Raw genomic sequence first — 27,194 nt, forward strand, 5'->3', positions numbered from 1 at the left:
ACATTTTTCACGTGCAAGTGCTTCTATAATTGTACAGCAACTAATGGAGTGCAGCACGGAAATGGACATTATGCGGGAAAGGATGCTAGTCATGGAGCAGAATGTGCGAAATGTCATTTCAGAGTGTAGCACGGAAATGGAGAACATGCGACAAAGGATGCTAGTCATCGAACAAAATTACAAAAATATCATTGACATGATGGGCCGTGTCAAAGACTGAACCACAGAAGCCCATCCCCCGCCCATCCCCCGCCCACAAAACCCTTTTTAATTTTTGTACTTTATAATACGCCAAAATTTCTAAATGCACACACAGTGTGCCAATATGTGCTATCTGCCATCACAGACTATCTATTGTCTGTGCTTTGTGGGTACAAACCCCTCCTCGATCCTCAAGTAGTTGAGAGGAAGAAGGGTTTGCTCCCACAAAACACAGACATTGATCACCCATGATGTCAGATAGCACATGTGGCCATTTGTCTGTTTAACCAATGACATTTGGCGAGTTTTCACTGAATGTGTGCATTTAGAAATTTTGGCGTGTTCCAGTGTGAAAGCACACCATCCATATGACTGACTGCTGTTCTTTTTTTAAATTTTTGTTTGGTGTTGATCTTTTTTGGTTTGTAAATGTTTCCAGTTTCAGATCACAAAACGAACAAGAAATCTCACCTAAAGAAAGAAGTTAACTAATTTTTGTAAAAAAACAAAAAATTTTTGTGTTGTGTTAAAATCTTGTTGAAAAAATTAGACACAAACAAATACAAAGCCACAAAATTTTTTGTATACAAAAAATACACAACAATTTATAAATGTAAATAAATGTCTTCGAAACAAATACCCAAAAAAAAATTAGAAAATAAAAAATAAGCCAAAAAATGTCTACATAAATTAGTCTGGGTTATTGGAAACCAAACTAAATAAGAACTTAAATTTTTAACCAAAGTCTAAAAAAATTCTGTTTAGAAGTGTGTATATATATATATATATATATATATATATATATATATATATATATATATATATATATATATATATATATATATATATATATATATATATATATATATAGATATAGATATATATATATATATAGATATATATATAGATATATATATATATATATATATATATATATATATATATATCTAGAGATAGATATATAGGAGACAAGCCCAAAAATTCTTGCGTATAGTTTCAGTGAAATTATTCTTACATTGTGTTTCGATCATTATTATTGCTAATCACTGTCAATAAAGACAAAAAAATAAATAATTAAAAGCCAATATTTTGTCTCAAAAATTTGCAGGAAATGTTTTCTGCCTAAAAATACACATTTCTTGTTAAAAAATGACTAAAATAAAAAAAAAAAAATGAGACATCAAAAGCAGAAAAATGAGTGGCTTCTTATTTCTAGACTGAATACCCAGTTAGTAGATGAGTGAATAATGTGCAAATGTGGTTAGTTAATACATCTGAGTAAGTAAATCTGGCACTAGAAGTGCACTATTTTTGGAGATAACCTGGAAGACAGAAAAATAGAGAAAAAGCAGTAATGACAAACAACTGTATAAAGTCCAATGGTCTAATTATTTATTAGTTGTGAGAATATTCCTTTCTTTGGGGGCCGAATTAGAAAGAAATATGATCTGGCATAGCAATGGCCCCCCGACCCATGAAGTACTCAACATATTTGTCGCGTACCTCACGAGCAGATTGGGGGGCCAAGCCAGCGCGACCAGTGTCCAGGCCAGGAATGTTCTCTGAGGGTAGTCCTGCCTCAGAGCCCATGGAGGCTAGGTACGTCTGGGAGTGCCTGCGTAGAAAATTGTGCAAAATGCAGCAGGCAAATATAACGGTGTTCAATTTATATTCCGCCAAATGTATCGATGTCAGGAACAGGCGGAACCGGTTGCTGAGGATCCCAAAGGCATTCTCGACTACCCTCCGAGCCCTGGACAACCGAAAATTGAACACACTCCTCTCTGAGGTGAGGGTCCTCTGGGGAAAAGGCCGCATTAGGTGAGGTCCAAGGCCGAAAGCCTCGTCCGCTAGGAACACAAACGGAAGTCCTTCCACATTATCTTCATCTGGTGGCAATGCCAGACCACCAGTTTGGAGACGATCATAGAAATCAGTCCGTGCGAACACTCCCCCATCTGACATCCGGCCGTTCTTCCCCACGTCCACATATAGAAACTCATACTGTGCCGACACCACCGCCATCAACACGATACTATGATAACCCTTGTAATTATAATAGTAGGACCCCGAGTGGGGTGGGGGCACAATGCAGACGTGTTTCCCATCTATTGCTCCACCGCAGTTAGGAAAATCCCACCGCTCGGCAAATTGGGAAGCCACAGACTGCCATTCCTGTGGTGTGGAGGGTAGCTGTGGGGACAAACAAAAAAAGAGATTTAGTACTTTGGCACATAAACATTGCAAACATAATCCTACAAGCATCCTTGTGCAACTTTACATTTTTAAAATAGCATTTGCAAATTATGAAGGGAGAATTTCGGGGCACAAATAGATAGGCCCACTTAATTAATAAGAGACTCCACAGCCCTCTGATGGGGACAAAAACACATTGAAGGGGGGGTGGGGGGTGTTTAAACTGTTTTTAGAAAACAAAAAAAAAAAAAAAAAAGTGGCATGGTGGGGGTTGGCCCGAAGATAGCATGCTGGACAGGTTAATATTGGGTAAGATCAAAATATGCAGGTAGGCCAAAATAAAAAGAACATGTAAAAGCTGATATCAACATGCATAGTGAGAAAAGGGAACGTTAGTTAAACACACAGCATATCTGGGAAATAAAATAAAAAGTTAGTTTGCCACATTATTAAAGACACATTGTGAGGTTAAAATGAGGAAACTTACCTTCATATACTCCTCGTGCATAACTTTAATGATGGCAGCACACGTGTCCGGTATGATGACCCCAAGCGCCTGCGGAGAGATGCCTGTCGAGAACTTGAGGTCCTGCAGGCTCCTCCCAGTCGCCAGGTACCGCAACGTGGCAATAAGCCTCTGCTCGGCCGTGATGGCTTGGCGCATCACAGTGTCCTGCCTCGTGATATAGGGGGACAGAAGTTCCAGCAGACTGTTGAATACGGGGTCCGTCATGCGGAGAAAATTCCTATAGTCATAAGGATTATTCTCCTGGAGTTCCCTAAGCAGAGGCATATGTGAGAACTGGTCACGCTGGCGCAACCAATTCTTGGTCCAGAAACGCCTCCGCCCCCTGTTTCTGGCCAAAGTACTGGAATAATGAACATATCCAGCAGCCATCCCATAAACAGCACCAACTCGCGAAAATTGACGCTGCTGCTCCATCATGGCTTCAAACCGGCCGGCTGGTCAGTCAAGAACACACTCCAACAGAAAGCACAATCAAATCCAGCGGTACCTGCAAAGAACGCACGACACACAGATACGAACGCACAGTACGAATCTGCTAAGCAGAACGAACTGCACGCCTGTACCCGAATGCCAACTACGTACCCACAAGCACACGCACTGAACGAGAAAATACTACCTGCTAAAGCCTGGAGACCGAGAAGCGCGAATCAGCTCTAACCAAACCTTCACTAACACGAGCAAAGCCGTAACTAGCAAAAGCGGAACAGAGGGCGTCGCCATTGACTTTGGCCTTTCCCTTTATAGTGACGTCAAACGTGGATTACGTGCACGCGTTCAGGTCCGCAGGGAAATATCGTCCGCTGGTGTGTACAAGCCAGCGGGCCAAATGAAAAAACAGCCTTGTACGCCGGAAACAGCCCGTCGGACATTTCGAGCGAACATGTTTGGTCGTGAGTACTCGGCCTAAGGGTGTGCACACTTATGCAACCATATTATTTTATTTTTACTTCTCTCCACCTAAAAGATTTCAGTTTGTGGTTCAATTGAGTTGTACAGTTTATAGGTCACATTAATTGTGGGAAAAGTTTTGAAATGATTTAACTGTGTCTAATTTTTTTACATCACAGAAACCTGACATTTTAACAGGGGTGTATAGACTTTTTGGCCCGGATTCAGATACATCGGCGCATCTTTCTGCCGGCGTAGCGCATCTCATATGCGCTACGCCGACGTATCCCAGAGAGGCAAGCAGAGTATTCACAAAGCACTCGCTCCCTACGTTGCGCCAGCGTAACGTAAATTATTCGGCGTAAGTGTGCCTAATTCAAAGTAGGAGGACGGTGGGCATGCAAATGATGGTCCTAACGAACGGCGCATGCGCGCATGCTCAGAATCACGTCAAACATACTCCCTAAGATACGACGGCTCAATGCCTATGAGGTGAACGTAACCTACGCCCAGCCCCATTCACGTACTACTACGTAAACGATGTAAAATACGACTGCTGTTCCGTCGTCCATACCTTTGCATTGGATACGCCTCCTATAGGTGGAATAACTTTACGCCGGACGTACGCCTTACGTAAATGGCGTATATTACTGCGACGGGCGCAAGTACGTTCGTGAATTGGCGTATCTCAGTCATTTGCATATTCGACGCGTAAATCAATGGGAGCGCCCCTTGCGGCCAGCGTAAATATGCGCCCAAAATACGACGGCGTAGGAAACTTACGTCGGTCAGAGGAAGCCTATTTTCAGGCGTATCTAGTTCTATGGGTACGGCGCAGAGATACGACGGCGCACATTTACACTTACGCGGTGTATCTGTAGATACGTCGGCGTAAGTGTTACCTGAATCCGGGCCATAATATCCACTGTATATACAACAGGAAAGGAAATTAGTGGGACTTTGAACGAGGAGCGTCACTGTTACAGATATTGCATAGAACATTTGTATATGAATGTTTTTATAATTATCATTGTGTACAGGCATACCCCACTTTTAAGTACACAATGTTTTTTTTTTACTAAAGCTGGAAAGCGCAAAATCAGACTCACTTCTGCATAGAAACCAATGAGCTTCAAACCCCAACTTGTTCAATTAAGCTTTGGTAATAAAACCTGGAAGCTCATTGGTTTTTATGCAGAAGTGAGCCTGATTTTGCACTTTCCAGTTTAGTTTAGTAAATAAACACCATTGTGTACTTAAGAGCCGGTTCACACAGGGGCGACCTGTCAGGCGACACAGCCGTCTGACAAGTCGCGGTCCGCACAATTCGATGGAACCGTTCTAATAGGAGCGACGCAAGTTGCTCCAACTTAGAAAAGGTTCCTGTACGACTTTGGGGGCGACTTACATTGACTTCAATACAGAAGTAATTTTGCAAGTTGCTTCTCAAGTCATCTTGAGATCGCCTTGCCGAGTCGCCCCCAAAAGTTGTGAACCGGCTCTAAAAGTGGGGTCTGCCTGTGTATCTTCTCTTGTTTTTATAGCAGCTCTGTTGCATATGATGTACCAATGTTATGACCACAACATGTAATTCATTATTGAATTTATCCACTATGGCCCGGATTCACAGACAGCGGCGCACATTTATGCCGCCATAGCGTATCCCCTTTACGCTACCCCGACGCAGCGAAGAGAGGCAAGCATGGAATTCACAAAGCACTTCCTCCCAAAACTTTGCTGGGTTTCCTAGGCGTAAGCCGGCGTAGGTGGAAGTGGGCGTGAGCCATGAAAATGAGGCTTGACCCCATGCAAATGATGGGCCGAGCGCCAGACAGATACGTATCACGAACGGCGCATGCGCCGTCCCGTGGACGTATCTTAGTGCGCATGCTCACAATCACGTCGGAACAACTGCCTAAGATACGCCGGATCACTGCCTACGGCGTGAACGTAACCTACACCTAGTCATATTCGCGTCCAACATAAACTACGTAAAATACGCAGGCTTGAGTTCCCTGGTGCAGACCTTTCCATGTCTGCTGCTGAGTTACACCTGCTTTATGGGGCTTAACTTTACGTCGGACGTACAACTTACGCGCACCAGTCGTAGCCTGCGTCGGGCGCATGTACGATCGTGAATCAGCGTATCTCCCTCATTTGCATATTAGAATAGAAAATCCATGGGAGCGCCACATGCGTGCAGCGTAAATATGCGCCCACTCTACCCCGGCGTAGGCAAGTTACATTGGTGGAATGAAGCCTGTTTTTAGGCGTATCTTAGTTTTGTGGGCCCAGCGCACAGATACGACGGCACATATTTGCACTTACGCGGCGTATCTCGAGATACGTCGGTGCAAGTGCTTTGTGAATCCGGGCCTATGTGATTACATACGTTTGGACCTTCTCAAGTCCAAAATGTATATTAAACAGAATTAAATTTGGCTCTCCACAACAGTCATACTTCCTCGTGTGGCCCCCATGGTAAAATTAATTGCTCACCTCTGCTCGATTCCTTTAGTAAATCAACCCAACTATTTAGTTCAGGTTTCAATCTAAATCTTCAGTGGGAAACATGGAGATTTACTAAAACTGGTGCACACATAATCTGGTGCAGCTGTGCAATAGTAACCAATTAGCTTCCAGGTTTTGTTGTTTATTGAACAAGCTGAAGTTAGACGCTGATTGTTTACTATGCACATCTGCACCAGATTCTGCATGCAACAGTTTTAGAAAAATCTCCATTATTGTGATTAATTTTGCTTTTTATTATGCATAAATCTTTGGTACCGGGTTTCTGTCTTGTTACTTAGATATAAATCCAATTGTATACATTTCAAGATTATGGTAAAAGAGATTATGGGGGAGCAGTACTGTATTTTCTATATAAAGAAAATATTCATTTGTTGAGGTAAAATAGGTAGTGTTTCCTTTAATTTGAGAAAAAAAAAAGCCAAAGGAATCACTGTGTGATGTAACTCCCATGTCTCACAAATGACATATGACACCCCTCCGCAAATAGGGACAGTATGTAATATACTAATTTAGACAAATCCCAGCACTAACATTGCATCATTCTCTTCTATAGGACAATGTATAGATGTTTACATGGAATAATATTGTCATGGGCTTCAAACAAAACAATGAGACATACCCGTTGGGATTTTGTAATAATTTAGTCAGCTCAAAATGGGGTGGAAGGAGCAATGAACCAACATTTTAATGTCATTTAGTTTGTAATTAAACTGTGTTTGTGTCAGCTTTATTTTACCATCCTGTGACTACAGATCAAGCAACAAAATGATTAAATGGGTAGGCGCGCACACACAGGAGAAATATTTACTGCTAACAAGACTCACCTTTTCCAACTTCCTGTGGCGTTGACATACAATTCCTTTTTTTAGGCTTCTCTATAACCAGTGGAAAACGTATAATCTGCGAGCTGCAATTATTTCTTGACATAAGAGCTTCTATGAAACTGATTTGCCAGTTCTTCTTCTCTATTTTAGATTTAAAGTGGTATTAAACCCAGTAAAGGCCCGTCGGATGTATGGATGAAGCACGTGATTAGAGCCAGAGGCTCTAACAGGCTTCAAAAAAGGGTGGTCTTGGGGCAAAGAGCACTTCACCCTGAGCCCACCCAGTTGTGTGACAATAGGGAATAAATTAGGGCTTTTACTGATTACAATTTTCATGTTTGATGAATCGATGTTTTTTTTAATCGATTAATCAACTAATTTCAATTAATTATAACGCACATACAGATCCAACTACTTTTAGCTTCACACAGAGGGCATATCAGTAATCCAACCGATAAGTATGAAAAGAGAAAGCAGGGCGCACATAGCATAATTCCGTAAAAAAAAACAATATTTATTTAAAAAGAGAGTAACTCACATTTTGCAATGATCAATTGAGCTCATAAAAAAGGGTAGCAGGAACAACAGCAGTTCATCCCAATATTAGGACACTTACCTGTCCTGGAGTCCAGCGCCGTCGGCAGCAGAGGCTGAGTGGTCGCTCGTCACTCTGCTGCCCCCACCGCCATCCTCGGTGAGGGAACCAGGAAGTGCTGCGCCGTGCTCACTGGTCCCCGCTGTGTTCTGGGAGCCATGTGTTTCCCAGAACACAACGGGGGGGGGGTGTTTGAGATCTGGCATCCTGCCCGCAGTCTCCCCACAGACTGTGTGGCCAGAAGTGGGTGCAAATACCTGTCTTAGACAGGTATCTGTACCCCGCTCCCCTCTGAAAGGTGTCAAATGTGACACCGAAGGGCGGAAGGGTTCCGCTTTAACTTCACAGTTCACACAAATACGTTTTAAATTCAAACTGTAGCACTGACATAAGTAATTGTTGATACATGAGTGGATGTTTTTGCTGTAGGTGGTACGTCAGCGATGTAATTGAACCATGGAAAGCCAATTGTTTATTGCAGTGAATGCAGTAAACGTTTTTGCCATTGTCTACTTTGGCATCAGCAGTTAGCTAAAAAATGAAATGCTTGCTCAACTTTCCGCTTACATGCTTAACTGCAACATTGCTTTCATTGCTCGCCATTGTTGTTTACTGTCTAAACGTCTAAATTTTATATAATACCCCAAGGATTTCTTTCCGTCACACTGTTAACAGTGGAGGTTTTGAAGTTCTCAAAAGAACGTTTCCCTTTTTACCCCCTTCCCCTGATGATGCATCCTCCTGCTCCACAGATGCAAAGGTACCTCAATCCAGTGGGTGCAGTTTGGTCGTATCCAGCAGGGTAAGTCTCACTGTCCAGGTTGTCCGGTGATGTCATCGACGTCACCGGACTCCTCCCCCTTCCCTTCATTAGCAGACGGAGGCACTTGGGGAAGGGGGAAGGGGGAAGGAGTCTGGTGACACGATGTCACCGGATCTCCGACGGAACTCCCTGAAAAAAGTTAAAAGAATTTTGATCGATCAAAAAAGTTAACGATTATTCAAGGAATTAATCATTAATTTCCACAGCCCTAGAATAAATATTCGCTATTTTCATACTTAATGCCCTCTTGGTCAATGAGATAGTGGGTCATGAGATCAGTTTTTCCCGATTGGCCGAAAGGACAGTCCATCTTATTAGCTGCCGAGGAGGAGGGAGGAGAAGTATAAACCCAGGACACGGAGAATACAAGCAACCGCCACCACCACCGCCATCTCCATCTGTCAGCACAGGGTAAGTGGGCTGGCAACGGGGGCTGGTTGTGGGTATGCGTGGGGGGGGTCCGTAGTCAGGACCATCTGCTGCCCCTCCGACCGATGGAGCACTAGCCACTAGTGATTAAACCCCAAACCAAAAATGTATTATATTGTAGTTTACCAATCTTTAGATGCAGTGGCTGCATTTGTTTTCTTTTTCTAGGCTTTTCCCTATGTTTTTCCCCGATAATGTGGCCAATAACACAGAGGGCACCTTTGGACAGCAGCATTGTCAGTGTTACAAAGTCAAACTTCAGCTCACATTGCAGTTACACAAACAGTTACGGTAACACTTAAAAGTTGATAATTGTAAGCACCCCTGTCAGTGGTAAATGGTTTGTCTCAACACTCTCACTGCATCATTTTGCAGGAGAGCTTGTTCTTTTGAAAACTGGGCCAGATCGTCATGTTAAAATAAAGGAAAGAAAGCCTAAAAAAGAAAACGAATGCAGCCAGCACATCCAAGAATTGGTAAGCTGCAATATAAAATATTATTAATTAGAAATATTTGCTTTTTGATTTAATACCACTTTAGGTAACCACTTACTCACACACTAATAGCTACCATCTGAGTATACCAAGAATATGGGCTGCATTGCCATTGTTATAGGTCTGCAAACATGCACATCTCCTACCATGCTGAGGTTAGCCCATATGACCTTTATCATTTAACTTCAACAAAGGTATCAAAAATATTCATTCCTGTCAGAGCATGTATACCTAATGATGAAAAGGCAAAAATGGGCAAGCAAGGCATCAAGGCTGTAAGTGAAATGCTTACAACTAGTAGTCATACCTCCTGGATTAAAGTTGGGGGCGGATCTGCTTGGCTCGGGCCAGGGCCAGGTCAGGTCTGCTTGGGCAGGTTCACTCGGCTCGGGCAGGGAGCATGTCCACTCGGCTTAGACAAGCTACACAAGCCACCTCCCCCAGTCATCTCTATGGAGGGCTCCGTGTGCCACGCTGAATGCTGGGAAGTGTAGTTTCCAGCGCAACCCCCCGGATTCTCTTCTCACCGACATGATTATGGCAGACAGGAGGAGACGCTCGTCAGAGGACAGTGGGGATGAGGAAGAAGAGTCCAGCAGGTACAACCTACTAGGAAGAAGTGAGAACCGTGAGGTCGGGGAGACAGTCAGAGACAAGTCTGTGTGTGTGAGGGTGCACAGGCTGGCAGTGTACATGGATGGTGAGCACAGGCTGCCCACTTACTGACTCACACCCCTACCTACCTTATTTAGTGGAACACAGTGCAGCAACCCATAGCAGCCTATCAGAACTCAACTCACTGAGACCTTACACCAATGTAATTGGTTACTAGGTATACTGCACTGAGTGTTCATGTTCTTGTCTCTAAAGTCTGAGGATGTACAGACAGTTGGGCCTAATCACTCAGTGCAGTAGACATAGCAACTGTCATGGCTTCTGACTGGTTGCCATTAGGCCCCCTTTACAGCCCATACATCAAGAGGCGTAAACTGAAGGTTTTGCCATGGCCTTCACAATCTCCTGACCTCAACATAATTGAAAATCTATGGATAGACCTTAAAAGAGCAGTGCGTGACAGACAGCCCAGAAATCTCAAAGAACTGGAAGACTTTTGTAAGGAAGAATGGGCAAAGATACCGCAAACAAGAATTGAAAGACTCTTGGCTGGCTACAAAAAGCGTTTACAAGCTGTGATACTTGCCAAAGGGGGCAGTACAAGATATTAACTCTGCAGGGTGCCCAAACTTTTGCAGGCGCCATTTTTTTGTTTTCTGTAATTTTGAAAGTGTAAATGATGGAAATAAAATCTAACTTTTTTTGACATATTATAAGAATGTCTAGTCTGTAATTTGATGCCTTTTGGAGATTTTTCCATCTTTCCTTGGCTTCGTTATTTTAGCTTCGTCTATTTTATATTGCTGTCGATGTATTTTTAAAAATTGTGTATTTCCTGTTTTTGATGTTATTTTCAATAAATTGTTTTATTTTTTACCTTTACTGCATTTCCCTTTCATATCTTCTTACGTAGTACCGCTATAGTCCCCCTGCCCCTACCTACCCTGTTTGTCAAGATGAGGAACTATGAAGTACTGTCGTATCACCCCTTTCTATAAATGGTCATCTCTATTATGTACCAACTTACTCCCTATAAGCCTTTTCATATACCATAAAAGTCTGACATGTTTGTTCTAATTTTCTTTATGTCATAAAACCTTTATGTACTTTGATATCAGTTACCTTTGGCAGCTCTAAACGTCCTTCTAAAAACATCAAGTGTCTCTATTTGGATAGTGTTACAGCTATATACAATTCTTTCTTATCTATATTTCTGAATTAGCTTTTTAAATAAAATCAAAATATTTTGAAAACATTTTGGGTACTAGCTGGGAACCCTTTTTAAACAGGTTCAATATCAAAAATAGTAAATATGAGAAATCTCATTTTGAGTCAATTTGTATCAATAAGTTTATACTGGTTTTGAGTAATATGTTTTGAGAAAAACAACTTTATTGTTAAACCTTGTTTATTACTATTTTTTGTTTTAGGACCTCGCCATGGTTTCAGCGAGGTACAATTATGCACATATTAAACCGATATATGTGAATGGCATCGTGATCGTATGCCTCCCGGGAGTATACACAGCCTTGTACACACAGCTCGCTGCTGTGTGTTTTTTGTGGTCAGCATGATGCATAGGCGGCCACCCAAGCCATTGGATGGGCCGCATCCCTTCCTCCTCCCCTTCGGGTAGTCAGGTGGTTGGGCTCAAACCAATGGCACCTGTACCATTCCATCTAGTCCCTAGCACTTCCGCCCTCACCAGTGCCTCGAAGACTGCCAGCAGTCCCCGAGAGCGCACGCGCAAAAACGGCGCATACGCAGAAGGCAACACGGCCGGCTCACGCGACGTCAGATGGACGTCTGTCACGAACGAGAGAGGGGTGCATTTAAGGCGGTCGAGCTTTCACTCCCCAGCTGTCGTTTGGGGAGAGCAGCCATACCGCGTTCCCTGCCACCGGTTAGCCCGCATTACACTCCAGGGTAAGTCACTATGGAACCATTTGGAAGTTGATTCCAGCCAGTCTTTCTTTTCTTTAATTATTCCCATGTTCAGCGTGGTCTAAAATGCATAATTATGGCTATTTGTCTACCAGAAAATTAAGTAAAGGTGATTCAGCGCTGGAAAATCAATAAAATTAAACTAAATTGCAAGCCAGCACTGTAGATATAACTCAAAAATATCTCAAAGTGAATATGTAAAAAGGTAGTGCAGCGCAAATAATAATACAATACATACGATAATAAATCAATAAATAAATTTGGTAAAGTCCATAAAGTGCAAAGTGATAAAAGTGCTCCAAAAAATCAATAGTGATCAAAAGTGCAAAAAATCTTCAACGGATCCGTGACCCACAGGAAAGGGTTAACCTCCACCAAGAGAAAAGGGTGGCCTCTCACCTCAATAATTCGACCTGTGGCTAGGTCAAAAGGCAAGAAGCAAAATCTCCAAAGATTGATAATCAACTTCACATGGGTTCAATTTCCAAAGAATCCACCAGATGGCACCAGCGGGCAATAAGCAAGGCAACACTCTCCCATACAGCAATAACATGGACCGAAAAGGAGTAAGAAGGACAATTCTAAGTGCTAACTGCTTAAAACGTTTTAATGAAATTTAAAAGCATAAGATAAAACACTCACATGGTCCTGCACTCATAAACCGAGTGCAGGAATGACAGCAGTTACCGGAACGAACGTCCGGATCAGTGTAAACAGCTTGTTGGGTCTCTGTGAGGCAAACGCGGATGACGTCAACGTAGCTCCTCCCCCTCGTACGCGTTACGTCCCAAAGTGGGCGGGACTTCATCAGCGTGGGGCGGGGATCTCCGTGAACGTCCCGCAGCGCAATAAATACCATGTGGTTGCCATAGCAACATTCACAGGAACTAATTAGCCAGCGCCATCTTGTGTCCACACAGCAGAACACAAGATAAATAAAATAATTTATTTAAAGGCCAAAAAGTTATAATACAATTAGCCTAAGGCTGGCGCCATCTAGTGTTTAAAAATTATAAACACACCAGACCAAGGATAAATCCTAATGTACATCAGCCAGGCAGTATAAAATTAAAAAACAAACAAATAGATAATATAAATTAGACGTCAGCCGCCTTTACCTCCTCCAGACCTCAAGTATCACATGATCATCATCATAAGAACCAAGCAATAATTACATAATTCAGTAAAAACAAATATATTAAAAATTTTATATATATAAAATAAAATTCATAATAAAATACATAATAAAATCCCCAATAAATTTCTCAACGATTAGATATAAAACAGTTGAGATCAAACTCAACGTTTAATCCCAACGGCACTGAAACCTTCATCTCGTAGATCCAATAGGATTCACGGCGACTTAATTGTCTAATGTAGTGACCCCCTCTCCAGTGTCTAGAGACCTTCTCTATACCCCAAAATTTGAGGCATTTGGGGTCTCTTTGATGATGGTCTCTAAAGTGTTTAGATACACTATGGGTCTTAATGCCACGTTTTATGTTGCTCACATGCTCGCCCACTCTCACATGCAGCTCACGTGAGGTGCGCCCTATATATTGTAACCCACAGTCACACTCGAGCATATACACTACACCCTCTGTGGCACAGGTGATTAGCTGCTTTATCGGATATTCTACGTGGGTTACATTAGAAGTAAAAGTTTTACGTTTTTTAATGTTCAATTTAGCATGTTTGCATGTGGCACATCTGCCACAGGCATAAAACCCTGACAAAAAATTAAAGAGCCTGGGACGAGGAATAACAGGAGGGTCAGTGACTCCAGGGGCCAGTCTATCTCTCAAAGACGGTGCTTTTTTATAGATAAACTGAGGCCTCTCAGGAAGCGCAGGACCAAGGATTGAATCTCCCCTTAGTATTGGCCAATATTTGGCAACAATTTTTTCAAATGCTTTGTGTTGGACATTAAAATCCAATAGCATCTTGAAATTATTGTTCACTGGATCTTCTTTGGGAGAATTATCCTGTATCATCTGATTTCTATCTGCAATCCTGATTCTCTCTATTTCTTGCTCTATCGAAGGTTCGATAGAGCAAGAAATAGAGAGAATCAGGATTGCAGATAGAAATCAGATGATACAGGATAATTCTCCCAAAGAAGATCCAGTGAACAATAATTTCAAGATGCTATTGGATTTTAATGTCCAACACAAAGCATTTGAAAAAATTGTTGCCAAATATTGGCCAATACTAAGGGGAGATTCAATCCTTGGTCCTGCGCTTCCTGAGAGGCCTCAGTTTATCTATAAAAAAGCACCGTCTTTGAGAGATAGACTGGCCCCTGGAGTCACTGACCCTCCTGTTATTCCTCGTCCCAGGCTCTTTAATTTTTTGTCAGGGTTTTATGCCTGTGGCAGATGTGCCACATGCAAACATGCTAAATTGAACATTAAAAAACGTAAAACTTTTACTTCTAATGTAACCCACGTAGAATATCCGATAAAGCAGCTAATCACCTGTGCCACAGAGGGTGTAGTGTATATGCTCGAGTGTGACTGTGGGTTACAATATATAGGGCGCACCTCACGTGAGCTGCATGTGAGAGTGGGCGAGCATGTGAGCAACATAAAACGTGGCATTAAGACCCATAGTGTATCTAAACACTTTAGAGACCATCATCAAAGAGACCCCAAATGCCTCAAATTTTGGGGTATAGAGAAGGTCTCTAGACACTGGAGAGGGGGTCACTACATTAGACAATTAAGTCGCCGTGAATCCTATTGGATCTACGAGATGAAGGTTTCAGTGCCGTTGGGATTAAACGTTGAGTTTGATCTCAACTGTTTTATATCTAATCGTTGAGAAATTTATTGGGGATTTTATTATGTATTTTATTATGAATTTTATTTTATATATATAAAATTTTTAATATATTTGTTTTTACTGAATTATGTAATTATTGCTTGGTTCTTATGATGATGATCATGTGATACTTGAGGTCTGGAGGAGGTAAAGGCGGCTGACGTCTAATTTATATTATCTATTTGTTTGTTTTTTAATTTTATACTGCCTGGCTGATGTACATTAGGATTTATCCTTGGTCTGGTGTGTTTATAATTTTTAAACACTAGATGGCGCCAGCCTTAGGCTAATTGTATTATAACTTTTTGGCCTTTAAATAAATTATTTTATTTATCTTGTGTTCTGCTGTGTGGACACAAGATGGCGCTGGCTAATTAGTTCCTGTGAATGTTGCTATGGCAACCACATGGTATTTATTGCGCTGCGGGACGTTCACGGAGATCCCCGCCCCACGCTGATGAAGTCCCGCCCACTTTGGGACGTAACGCGTACGAGGGGGAGGAGCTACGTTGACGTCATCCGCGTTTGCCTCACAGAGACCCAACAAGCTGTTTACACTGATCCGGACGTTCGTTCCGGTAACTGCTGTCATTCCTGCACTCGGTTTATGAGTGCAGGACCATGTGAGTGTTTTATCTTATGCTTTTAAATTTCATTAAAACGTTTTAAGCAGTTAGCACTTAGAATTGTCCTTCTTACTCCTTTTCGGTCCATGTTATTGCTGTATGGGAGAGTGTTGCCTTGCTTATTGCCCGCTGGTGCCATCTGGTGGATTCTTTGGAAATTGAACCCATGTGAAGTTGATTATCAATCTTTGGAGATTTTGCTTCTTGCCTTTTGACCTAGCCACAGGTCGAATTATTGAGGTGAGAGGCCACCCTTTTCTCTTGGTGGAGGTTAACCCTTTCCTGTGGGTCACGGATCCGTTGAAGATTTTTTGCACTTTTGATCACTATTGATTTTTTGGAGCACTTTTATCACTTTGCACTTTATGGACTTTACCAAATTTATTTATTGATTTATTATCGTATGTATTGTATTATTATTTGCGCTGCACTACCTTTTTACATATTCTATTTGTCTACCAGACCTGTTCCAGCTGTCATAGAGCCTAACGGGCTTAATAGCCCATAGCTTCTGTATCAGCATTGTTTCTATACAACTAACAAGACAAGCATTAATACCTCAATAGTAGAGTTGAGCGGACACCTGGATGTTCGGGTTCGACGGGTTCGGCCGAACTTCGGAAAAAAGTCCGTGTTCGGGACCCGTACTTGACCCAAACTTGACCCTGAACCCGAACCCCATTGAAGTCAATGGGGACCCGAACTTTTCAGTACTAAAATGTCTCTAAAACACTAATGGAAACTGCTAGAGGGCTGCAAATGGCAGCAAAATGTTGGTAAGAGCACGGCAAGTACTCTGCAAATAAATGTGGATAGGGAAATAAGTTAAAATAACATATGGAGTAGGAGGTTGAGGTGGCGGTGTTTTTTTAATAGAACAATAGAAGAACACTAGCTAAAGTGTTTATCTCACACATACAGATATGGAGGAAAAACTGCAAACACTGGAGGAAACACTGCAAAATATTTTTTTTTGCCCTAAATGGGTGTTTTTTCGAATATGACAATAGAAGAACACTAGCTAAAGTGTTTATCTCACACGTACAGATATGGAGGAAAAACTGCAAACACTGGAGGAAACACTGCAAATTTAGGGCCAAATTCTCAAAAGAGATACGCAGACTTAACTGCTGTTCAGCCTGCGTATCCCTGTGCCTAACTTTGGAAACGATTCTCAAAAGGCTTTTTCCAAAGTTAGGCAGAAAATCTGACATGTGTAAGACACTTACACGGTCAGATTTTAGGATGCAGTACCGCATCCGCCACTGGGGGCATTTCTCATTGAAATGCAGCTTTGCGTATGCAAATGAGGACTTAAGCAGATTTTCAAAGCATTTCAGCACTTTGATTTCTGCCTAAGTTCCGAATTTGCCGGCGCAAAACTAGGGCTGGTTTTATAATGTGGAAAGTTAGCCAAACCTTGTAAAGGCCCATTCCAGCGACGGCATTTGGTATGCATTCCTGAGGGAGAACTCCACGGCAATTTTTAAATTCAAAACCGGCATGGGTTCCCCCCCAGGAGCATACCAGGCCCTTAGGTCTGGTATGGGTTGTAAGGAGACCCCCCACGCCGAAAAATTGACGTAGGGGGTCCCCCTACAATCCATACCAGACCCGTATCCAAAGCACGCTACCCGGCCGGTCAGGAATGGGAGTGGGGACGAGCGAGCGTCCCCCCCCCTCCTGAGCCGTGCCAGGCCGCATGCCCTCAACATGGGGGGGTTGGGTGCTCTGGGGCAGGGGGGCGCACTGCGGGCCCCCCCACCCCAGAGCACCCTGTCCCCATGTTGATGAGGACAGGACCTCTTCCCGACAACCCTTGCCATTGGTTGTCGGGGTCTGCGGGAGGGGACTTATCGGAATCTGGGAGTCCCCTTTAATAAGGGGGCCCCCAGATACCGGCCCCCCACCCTAAGTGAATGGATATGGGGTACATCGTACCCCTATCCATTCGCCTGGAGGCAAAAAGTAAAAGTTAATAAACACACAACACAAGGCTTTTTAAAATAATTTATTATTCTGCTCCGGATGCCCCCCCTGTCTTCGTTATTAGCTCAATTAGCAGGGGGGGCTTCTTCTTCCACTCTCCGGGGGTCTTCCGCTCTCCGGGGGTCTTCTCCGCTCTCCGGGGGGGGGGCTTCTCCGGACTCCGGGGGGCTTCTTCCATCTTCTCCCCTCTTCCGCTGTTGACTCGGCAAACCCCGGTTCTTCTGCAGCTCTCCGGTGCCTTCTTCTTCAGCGCTGGCTGCCTGCTATGTTTGTGTGTTAGCTCGATTTCAAACAGGCAGCTGGCGCGGTCTTCTGTGGCGTCAGGGTCTTCTGGTCTTCTCCCCTCTTCCGATGTTGCCTCGTCGCCTGTTGTCGCTGTAATGATGGAAGCGCGCCTTGCATCACATTTATATAGGCATCACCGTCCCATCATGCTCCGGCAGGTACCCACGTGGTACTTATTTCACATAAAGAGCACTATCAGCGGTAATATTTCCACCACAGGAGCACAACGTGCAGTGATTTTGTCCCTTGATGTTCCATGTTGACAATTAACTGCTGTTTTTTCCGTTTATTGCACATTGTTTATAATATTTATTTATTTATTTATTTATATATTTACTATTTTTTGGTATAGCGTGATAGACTCACGTATGTTTATCCATATAGTATATCAATTATGTCGTTCTACTTGATATAGCACTATATCTATGGTTGTTTGTGCACTAATTTAGTTCACAGCTTAATAGCACTTTATTAAATTGCACTTTCTGGATAATTAGACCAGCGCAGTAAAAACAATTTCCATAATAGAAAAACACTAGCTAAAGTGTTTATCTCACACGTACAGATATGGAGGAAGAACTGCAAACACTGGAGGAAACACTGCAAATTTGTATTTTTTTTTGCCCTAAATGGATGTTTTTTTAAAAGCATAATAGAAGAAAAGTATCTAAAGGGTGTATCTCATAGTAACATATGCAGTGCTGGTGTAATTTGATTTCTGAAGCAGGACTGACTCCTATATATTTCTGTCCCTATAAGCACAATCAGGAACCTTTCCCCAAAGTATCTAATGCAGAGTATCTCACAGGAACATATGCAGCGCTGGTGTAATATGATTTCTGAAGCAGGACTGACTCCTATATATTTCTGTCCCTATAAGCACAATTAGGAACCTTTCCCTAAAGTATCTAATGCAGAGTATCTCACAGGAACATATGCAGTGCTGGTGTAATTTGATTTCTGAAGCAGGACAGTCTGACTCCTATATATTTCTCTCCCTACAAGCAGCAGCAGCAGCCTTTCCCTACCCTAACTAAAGCAGAGTGACGAGCTGTGCTATGTGCCTTTAGCTTATATAGAGGCTGGGTCACATGCTGGGTCACATGCTGCACTGGCCAATCACAGCCATGCCATTAGTAGGCATGGCTGTGATGGCTTCTAGGTCACACAATTAAAACAAACGGTGATTGGCTGCCCTGCAGCGCGCCATTACATTGCCGAACACCGAACCCGAACCCGAACTGACAGCAAATTGTTTGGGTTCGGGTCCGGGTACCAAAAACCCAAAAGTCCGGTTCGCTCAACCCTACTCAATAGGCAACTAAAGGTAATATTAACATTTTGGGGCACTATCTTTATTTCATGCATTTATGGTAGTGCATACGTTATCACATGTGTACACGTTCTATGTAAATAGTTTTAATATTTTCCCAATCAATTATTATCATGTATTATATAGATCATTAACACCGATACCTTTGATAACATAAATAATGTTAGAAGCTCTATCTACAAATAGCAATTATAATCTTTGGCAGAGCCATGCAATTTAAACATATCTGCTACCTTTAGAAATACTATGCTAATCAGATATACGTTTAGTTTACCTTAGTAAAATCTAATTATCAATCTGCAGATAGCTCCTTTGATTTCTTTTTACCCTTCTTTGTAATAGGGCTCTCTATATTCGAGGCTCGGTATACCATTAATCTAAAATACAGTTATTTCTCTAGTTACCCGTTGTACACCCCTATGCATCAGCTGAACCTTTTCTGGCCATAGCGGCACGCATCATAGGACGGTATGTTTTTTCCTCACCTGGCTGGGTGTAGGAGGGCTGAGGTTACTACTCCCAGTAGTGCATGGGAATCACGTTGGATATTCTTCAATAACACCATTAGAATGGTGAGTGAACAATAATAAAATTATCGAATGCTTATACATGATCCCATTTGGGATCTGTTTTGTAGCATATGTCTTAATCTTTTTTCTGTTGTTATTTTTCCTATGCTGTAGTTCAAATACTCCTGACGAAGCGACTTGAACGCGCGAAACATGTCGAGTTATTCTTGAGCAACCATTGCAAGTGTCAAGACTTTGACTGTGTCGACCCAGGCAATATCAATCCCAATCGTCATATCTCTGGCGACAGTGAAAACAACAATATTAGCCTACACCTGTGGTTTCTTCACCTGGTGTTACACTTTTATATCTTGTTTGTTTTTATTTTGTGTTTTATATTCGTGGAAATGTCAGCTTCTTCAGGTCCTTTTAAATGTTCATGATCACACAAGTGGATTATTTTTTGGAGATCTCAATTTATATACTTTTCGTGCATCTTGTAACTAGACCACACAGTATACAGAGATGTACTGGTGGAATATCCAGTGAGGTATAGTCTCGCTGGCCCATGGGAGAAATATCACCCCCCAGAGTAGAGCTCTTTATACAATAAGACCCCAGAGACTCCACGTGGTGTTAATATTTTATTGTTAAAATAAAGATTTTGTACATATTTTTTATTTCGTACTTTACTTCACTGGATCACTGGAGGTGACAGATGTTGGTGCCAAATGGGCTATTTAAGCTGTGTCAGTGCTCAGGATCAGAGCTCTTTCAGTTTCCCCTGTATCCTGTGACCCTGTGATTCTGTATCCGATTCCAGTTGCTGACCCGGGTTGTCTGTCCACTCTCTGAACTCCGCCTGCACCAACCCTGGCTTGTCTTTGACCTCTGCTTATATCAACTTCATTTGCTTCCCTTCCACTGATTGGCTCTTGACCTGGCTTGTACCCAGACCATGCTCTTGCCTGCTCCTCTGTACCCGATCTGTCCTGCCAGTGTATGGCCTGGCTTGCCTGACTCTGCTTCCTGACACATCCTGCTGTGCCTGCTGTTCTACTATGCATGTCTCACTTGCCAACTGTCCCTAGCAGCCGGCGAAAGGGTTAATAGTGCCCAAAAAGTGCAGCTGCCCATTTATTTCAATGGGCAGTGGAGAAGCAGTGTATACAGCACTTACCCACCACCCCATAGATGCTGCTTGCAAGACTTTTTTCCCATCCTGCAAGTGCACCTCCCCATTGGGAAAGCACTCTGGCTTTCACTCTGAGGTGGCTTGAGAGGTGCTTTTCAGGCACTTTACAGGCGCTGTTTTTAGCGCTAAAACACCTGCAAAGCACCTCAGTGTAAAAGGGGTCCTATTCAGATACACCGTCATATACATAAAACTATCTTGTAAGCTGCACACAGGGTGTATGTGGATCACCAATCAAGCAGTCAGCTGCCACGAGGGATGAGAAGACTGCTGTAGGGATTAGCTCAGACCCGCCGTATGGTGGTATATAACCGCAGCAACTACACAGAGCTAGCAAGAGACCAAATCAGGACATGTTTCCGAGGTGCCGCCTCCTTCTTCTGGCAACCCGCCCCCCCCTCTAGAGGGGAAAATGTATACTGTCTGGATGGAATAAAACAAAAAACACCCAATCGGTATAGAGACTGAGCATTACTAGTCACCCGATCAAGGGGACAAAACTGGCCAGCTTTTATAGCTGTAATACAATCTCCAACATGTATAGCTGTCACAGCATGGCACAAGTGTACCTATAGCACAGCAGGCAATGAGCTAAAAAAATATATTAAATAGAATAAAGGAAAAAATGTCACCTGATCCGAATGAATGGCTGCATAGTAACAGCACCTCCCCCTCCCCTCGCTCGCTGTCTGCTGGTCGGTCTGGCACTTACCCCATCTAGGTGGTGGGCAGTGGCTCCTGTGTCCTCTCCTCCATCATGGTGACTTCCGCCATGCATCTCCTCCCTTCCTCCTAGGCATCCAAAAGGATCGCCTGTCCTTTCAGCCAATCAGGTGACGGGTCTCAAGAACTCCTTCCTGATTGGCCGGGAGGAGGATCAGTGTTACAATAGTGAATATTAATTCGCTATTGTAACACACTTGGGTGGGTTTTGGTTCACGTTGCTTATGCCCTGAGCCCACCCTATTTTAAAGCCTATTAGAGCCTATGGCTCTAATCAGGTGCTCCCAAACCCCCCCCCATTGGAATCTATACATCCGGCGTCCAGCATGGGGGCCAGACACATGGATAGGGGGGCGGCACCCGTGCGCCCTTAATGGACGGGCATCCCCTGGTTGTTGGTAAGCGTGCATTTTGTACACATTGTGGTTGAGCACCTTTTATAAGGCGTATTTGAGGCACTCTTACAAACAGGAGCACGTGATTGGAGTTTTTTCCCTGCAAAGATTTAGGAATATACGTATATATTCTCACCATTTTGGACTTTTAAGCCTATCCGGATTATTATTCAATCTTTAATTATGTGTAATTACTATATATGTACTAGCGCCTTGCTTTTTATTGGTTTCCTTTTCAGAGGTGGTTTATTCACTTAAAGTGGCAGCTTCACATTTTAGATTTTTTAGTGTTAACATTCTGTGTTGGCAACAAGGTTACTATAATTGAATACACAGTCCACAAAAATTGCTGACATGTGGCCTTTTGGAAGAGGATGAAGAGCAGAAAAAAAGGGTGAGTTATGAGTCCAAAAAAAATTGAGAAAGAGAAGGAGGGATAAAAGGGCACTTCTACGTGAAAGCTGGCAGTCAGGTGTAAAAATGTAAAGAGTTTCTCGCTGTTATATTGACCTGGTGTTTGTATGCATGCCAGCAATGCCACTGATGTGATACCTAATTTGGCCACATTGAAAAGGCAGAATGTGGACCCATTACCTGCTGTACTGAATTAATTATCCCCCCCCCCCCCCCCCCCATGGCAGTGTCTAGCATCCCATGCCCTTTATTTAATCCCTTGCCAATTAGATTTGAAAAAATGTATTTCAGGATTCACTCTCCACGAACTTCAGTGGGGTTTGGATTAATTTGGCAATTTTTTTATGGGTTTGATGAACACCCTAAGACCCGAGCCCAGACACATTTGCCCATTCCTACTAATAATTGACCATCCACACTTGGATGCTTGTGTGGCCACAGAAGATGCTGGTGCTAAAGAAAGATAGTAATTTCAGCACTGATGTTTTGCAGATCGTAATGTGAAGAGGTTCTAAATCACAATGAACCTAATTGAACAGAGAAATGTTATTGATTTCCTATTCAGCTTTCTTGTGAGCCCACAGCATTGGTGTGCTGGAACTCTTCATCCTTGCTGACTAGCAGACAGATAAAGTGGAAAACAAGTGCAGCCATTTTAACCTGGTTGTATCGGAAATTCACCAAATCCCTGTTGGCCATCCAACTGCAAATGTTAATGTCAATTAGGAGGAGACTGCACGCTTCTTTTCCTGTATGGACAGAATTCAGCTTTCAAGAAGAGAACCAATCATAAATTTGAACGTAAAAGTGTCTGTACAGAAAAGCTAGCATGCAAATGTCTAAGGGTAAGTGAAGTCATTAACATCCTTAAATATTCTGACAGATTAATTTATTAAAATAAGTAAGTTTTACCTATGGCTACTGGTTGGTGAGGCATGATTTAATAGGAGACATTTAAGTAAAATTTAGCCTGATATTTTTCAACTATGGTTCCTCTAGAACCCTGGTACCCAACACATGGCATGCCAACTTGTTGTGTGCTGGGCTGGGTCCATCAACTGTTAGGCACCCGAGGGCAGCAAAGCACCAGTGGGGTGTTTCCAGCCTTAATTAGGGACTGTATTGTTAAATTATTTAGTGTTGCTCACCCAACAGTACAAGTAAAGCCCTGGCCTTGTTGGGGAGAGAGAATGGTGTCAGAGTGTGTGATCAGATAAGTAACCCCCAATGCTGAGGATTACTTTTCAGTGGGCCGGATTCAGAAAGAAGATACGACGGCGTATCTCCTGATACGACGGCGTATCTCTGAGTCCTGCCGTCATATCTATGCGCCTGATTCATAGAATCAGGTTACGCATAGATATGCCTAAGATCCGACAGGTGTAAGTGACTTAGGCTGCAGCTCCAGGCCGTCCGCTAGGTGGCGCTTTCATATCTTTTACGTGTCGAATATGCAAATGAGCATTTACGCCGATTCAGAAATGAACGACCGCCCGGCGCTTTTTTTTTACGTCGTTTGCGTTCGGCTTTTTCCGGCGGAAAGTTACCCCTGCTATAGCAGGGGTAAGTCCAGCGTATCCTATGTTAAGTATGGCCGTCGTTCCCGTGCCGAGTTTTGAATTTTTTACGTTGTTTGCGTAAGTCGTTCGCGAATACGGGCAGAGATAATTTACGTTAACGTTGAAACCAATGACGTCCTTGCGACGTCATTTGGAGCAATGCACGCTGGGAAAACTTGAGGACGGCGCATGCGCTGTTTGATCGGCGAGGGGACGCGCCTGATTTAAATAGTACACGCCCCCTAGCCGCGGAATTTTAATTCCGCCGGGGGATTTACGATACGCCGCCGCAACTTTAGAGGCAAGTGCTTTCTGAATAAAGCACTTGCTTAAAAAAATAGCGGTGGCGTAACGTAAATCAGATAGGTTACGCGGATCTAAAGATCCGCTAACCTATCTCAATCTAGCCCACTGTCTCTAAACACCAATGCAGAAGGGTGTTAAAAAAACACTACCATTGACCTCTAATGTATGTGGGGGATTAAAAACACTGGGCTCTACTCACAAAGCAATATTTTCATCTTTAAAATTTGCTATAAAATAGCTATTCACAAAAAATTCACAATAAAATTGTTACTAAAACACTGCATGTGGTATTTCATTGAAATATGTAGCTGTTATCTCATGAAACCATGCAGTGTTTTATCTCATTGGGATATCCAGTGGATGGATACAGTGGATAAAAAATAGAACCCCTGGCAGTTTTTATTGCTAAGTCAGTGCGGTCCCTGCAGCATATGTATTAGTACAAAAGAAAAAAGGTGACTAAAATACCAGGCAAAGGGAAGCTGCTTTCACACTACACACGTACTGTAGCGTATCAAAAACAACTACATTCTGTAGCACTATCCCAGTAGGGCTTGCTGAGTGTTGACTTCTTATCCCTCTCTCTGGTTACCTGCAACTGGTTGCTAAGGGTTACCATTTGGTTGATAGGGGTTTCTGCTTGTCCCATCCTTCCTGCCGCTTGCTCGTTACTGAATAACCAGTCCAAGGTATTTGTGTTTTTGTATTTTATTTTGGAACTTGGAAGGGAGAAGGGATTAGTTGGATACTCCATCTGGAACTATTCACAATGGATAAGGACAATTTTCACTTGACATTACCGGATTACTTGTGGAAGCAGTCACACCGCTTTAACCATATAGCCACATGTATGGAGGAATTAAATCTTCTTGCTCTCACTAGCAGCAGACTTGATGCACTAAATTATCTTCAGGACACTCTCTAGCATCCCCTTTACTGACACCTGTCCACTGACTCTTCTAGCTAAAGGGAGCAGCCCTGACTCGACAGGCCCCAAACACACAGATCTGTACTCACAGTAGGCAGAAGCAAATCCTTCCCGGGGTCTCCCTTCCAGTCAGCTTTGCAGGAGTCAGCTTCTCTCTCTCTCTAGGCCCTTGGGTCGACCACCTAGGGCCGCACGACCACCTCTGTGGAGGAGAGGGCAGCCACTCCCTCCCTCCTGGACTCTGTTCCCTTGGCTCAACTAACTCTGAGCAAATGTGCCAAGGGCTTTAATACGGCACTTAATACAGCACTTCTCCTTTGCCAATTGCCAGGACTGTGCACTAACTTGCCAGGTCCCCTTCCACTGTCCGATATGCCTCCCTTTTGGACCAGTGTTGGACAGTCTGACAAGCTAAGCTGCACCTGAACACAATGACCAGACCTAACCAATAGATCCTGCTCCTTGGTAGGCAGAGAACACTCCAAGTTTTACCCGACCATCTTCCTGATAAGCAGAAAGATCAAAAACTATACTCTCTTCTAGCACCTACCTAGGAGGGTGCTACATCCACCCCTCACCAAAACAGGCCATGTCCTCATTGACTACACAAATATACACAGAGTATCCCAAAAACTTGGAAAGAGGGAAAAGGGAAGTAACATATGTACTGGGCCATGGGTGTATAAGCCCATATGTGGCCAATTAGCACAATAAATTACGTAGAAAAATATAGACATCTGCTGTAAAAATATTTACATTATTTTTAAAGAGCATTTTTGCCAAGTGCACTATATTAGTGGACCCCGCACCAAACAAACTGATTGACGGGAAAATGGATGAACGCCCCAAACTAACTATGCTACTAATAACATTTTTACATATGTACAAAATACTATTATATATACATATGGACTGAGGATAAACCTCTGCCAAGGCATGAAGATTTCTTGCAGGCCTGCAAAGTAAAGAAACACAAGTGTATAGCATAATTCACCTTATATACTTACAGTGAGACTGTCCTCTCCTCAGAGGAGACCTTCTTACTTTACAAATCCCTATCACTAATCATCACATAGAGATTTCAGATGTATCCAGCCACCTAAGGGCAACTATTGAATCGTCGTCCTGTAACATTCCTTAGGGTTGTGTTGGTTTCCAGCTTAGGAATAGTGACCACATAGGCTTTGAGCATTTCAGAGGGAAACAAGGCAGAGGACATTGCTTCAGCGTTGCCTGATTGTAATGTTGGGGATAAAATGTTTAGGAAAGTTTTATAATATTTATAATATTTATTTGTTAATCCGTCGGTCCCTGGTGATTTGCCCGATGGAAGAGTTTTTATCACTTTTATGATTTCAGGCTCTGTAATGGGGGTATTGAGCGAGGCCAATTGTGCCTGTGAGAGGAAAAGGAGGTTGATATTTGATACGAAAGCTTGTATGTTACCGTCTGTAGGTTGCGGGGTCTGTCTCGAGGTTGTACAGCGAGGAGTAGTACTCAGCAAACGAGTTTGCTATATCTTTTGGGTTGAATATTTTCTTATTATCTAGTGGATGAAATAAGTAAGGGATCTTTGTTTTGGTTCTACATATTTTGAGCCTTTGGGCAAGGAATTTGCCTGCCTGATTGCCAGATGAGAAGTGGGCTAGTTTGAGTGAGTGGATGTGTTTGTCATGTTATTCATGTTCAATGAGTAGGAGCCTGAGATCAGAGCGATGTTGAGAGAGTTTGTTTGCTATGTGTGGGTCAGCAGTGTTTTTGTTCAGGGACTCTAGAGCTTCAATTTCCCCAAGGAGTCGGTCTAGTTTTTTCATCCTCTGCCTTTTTTCCCGTGAATATAGTTGAAGAACAATCCCTCTAATAAAAGCCTTATGCGCACACCATAGTGTGGCGGAGTCTGATAAAGAGTGATCGTTCACTGAAAAAAATTTGGTTAAGTTTTTGGTAATGGTAGTAACATGAGCAGGTATCCGAAATATACATGAATTAGCATGCCATAAATATGCAGGACTTGGAGTGTGCCCCTCCACCACTGTTAT

Source organism: Rana temporaria, chromosome 5 (genome assembly GCF_905171775.1).
Source record: "Rana temporaria chromosome 5, aRanTem1.1, whole genome shotgun sequence".
NCBI classification, from domain to species: Eukaryota; Metazoa; Chordata; class Amphibia; order Anura; family Ranidae; genus Rana; species Rana temporaria.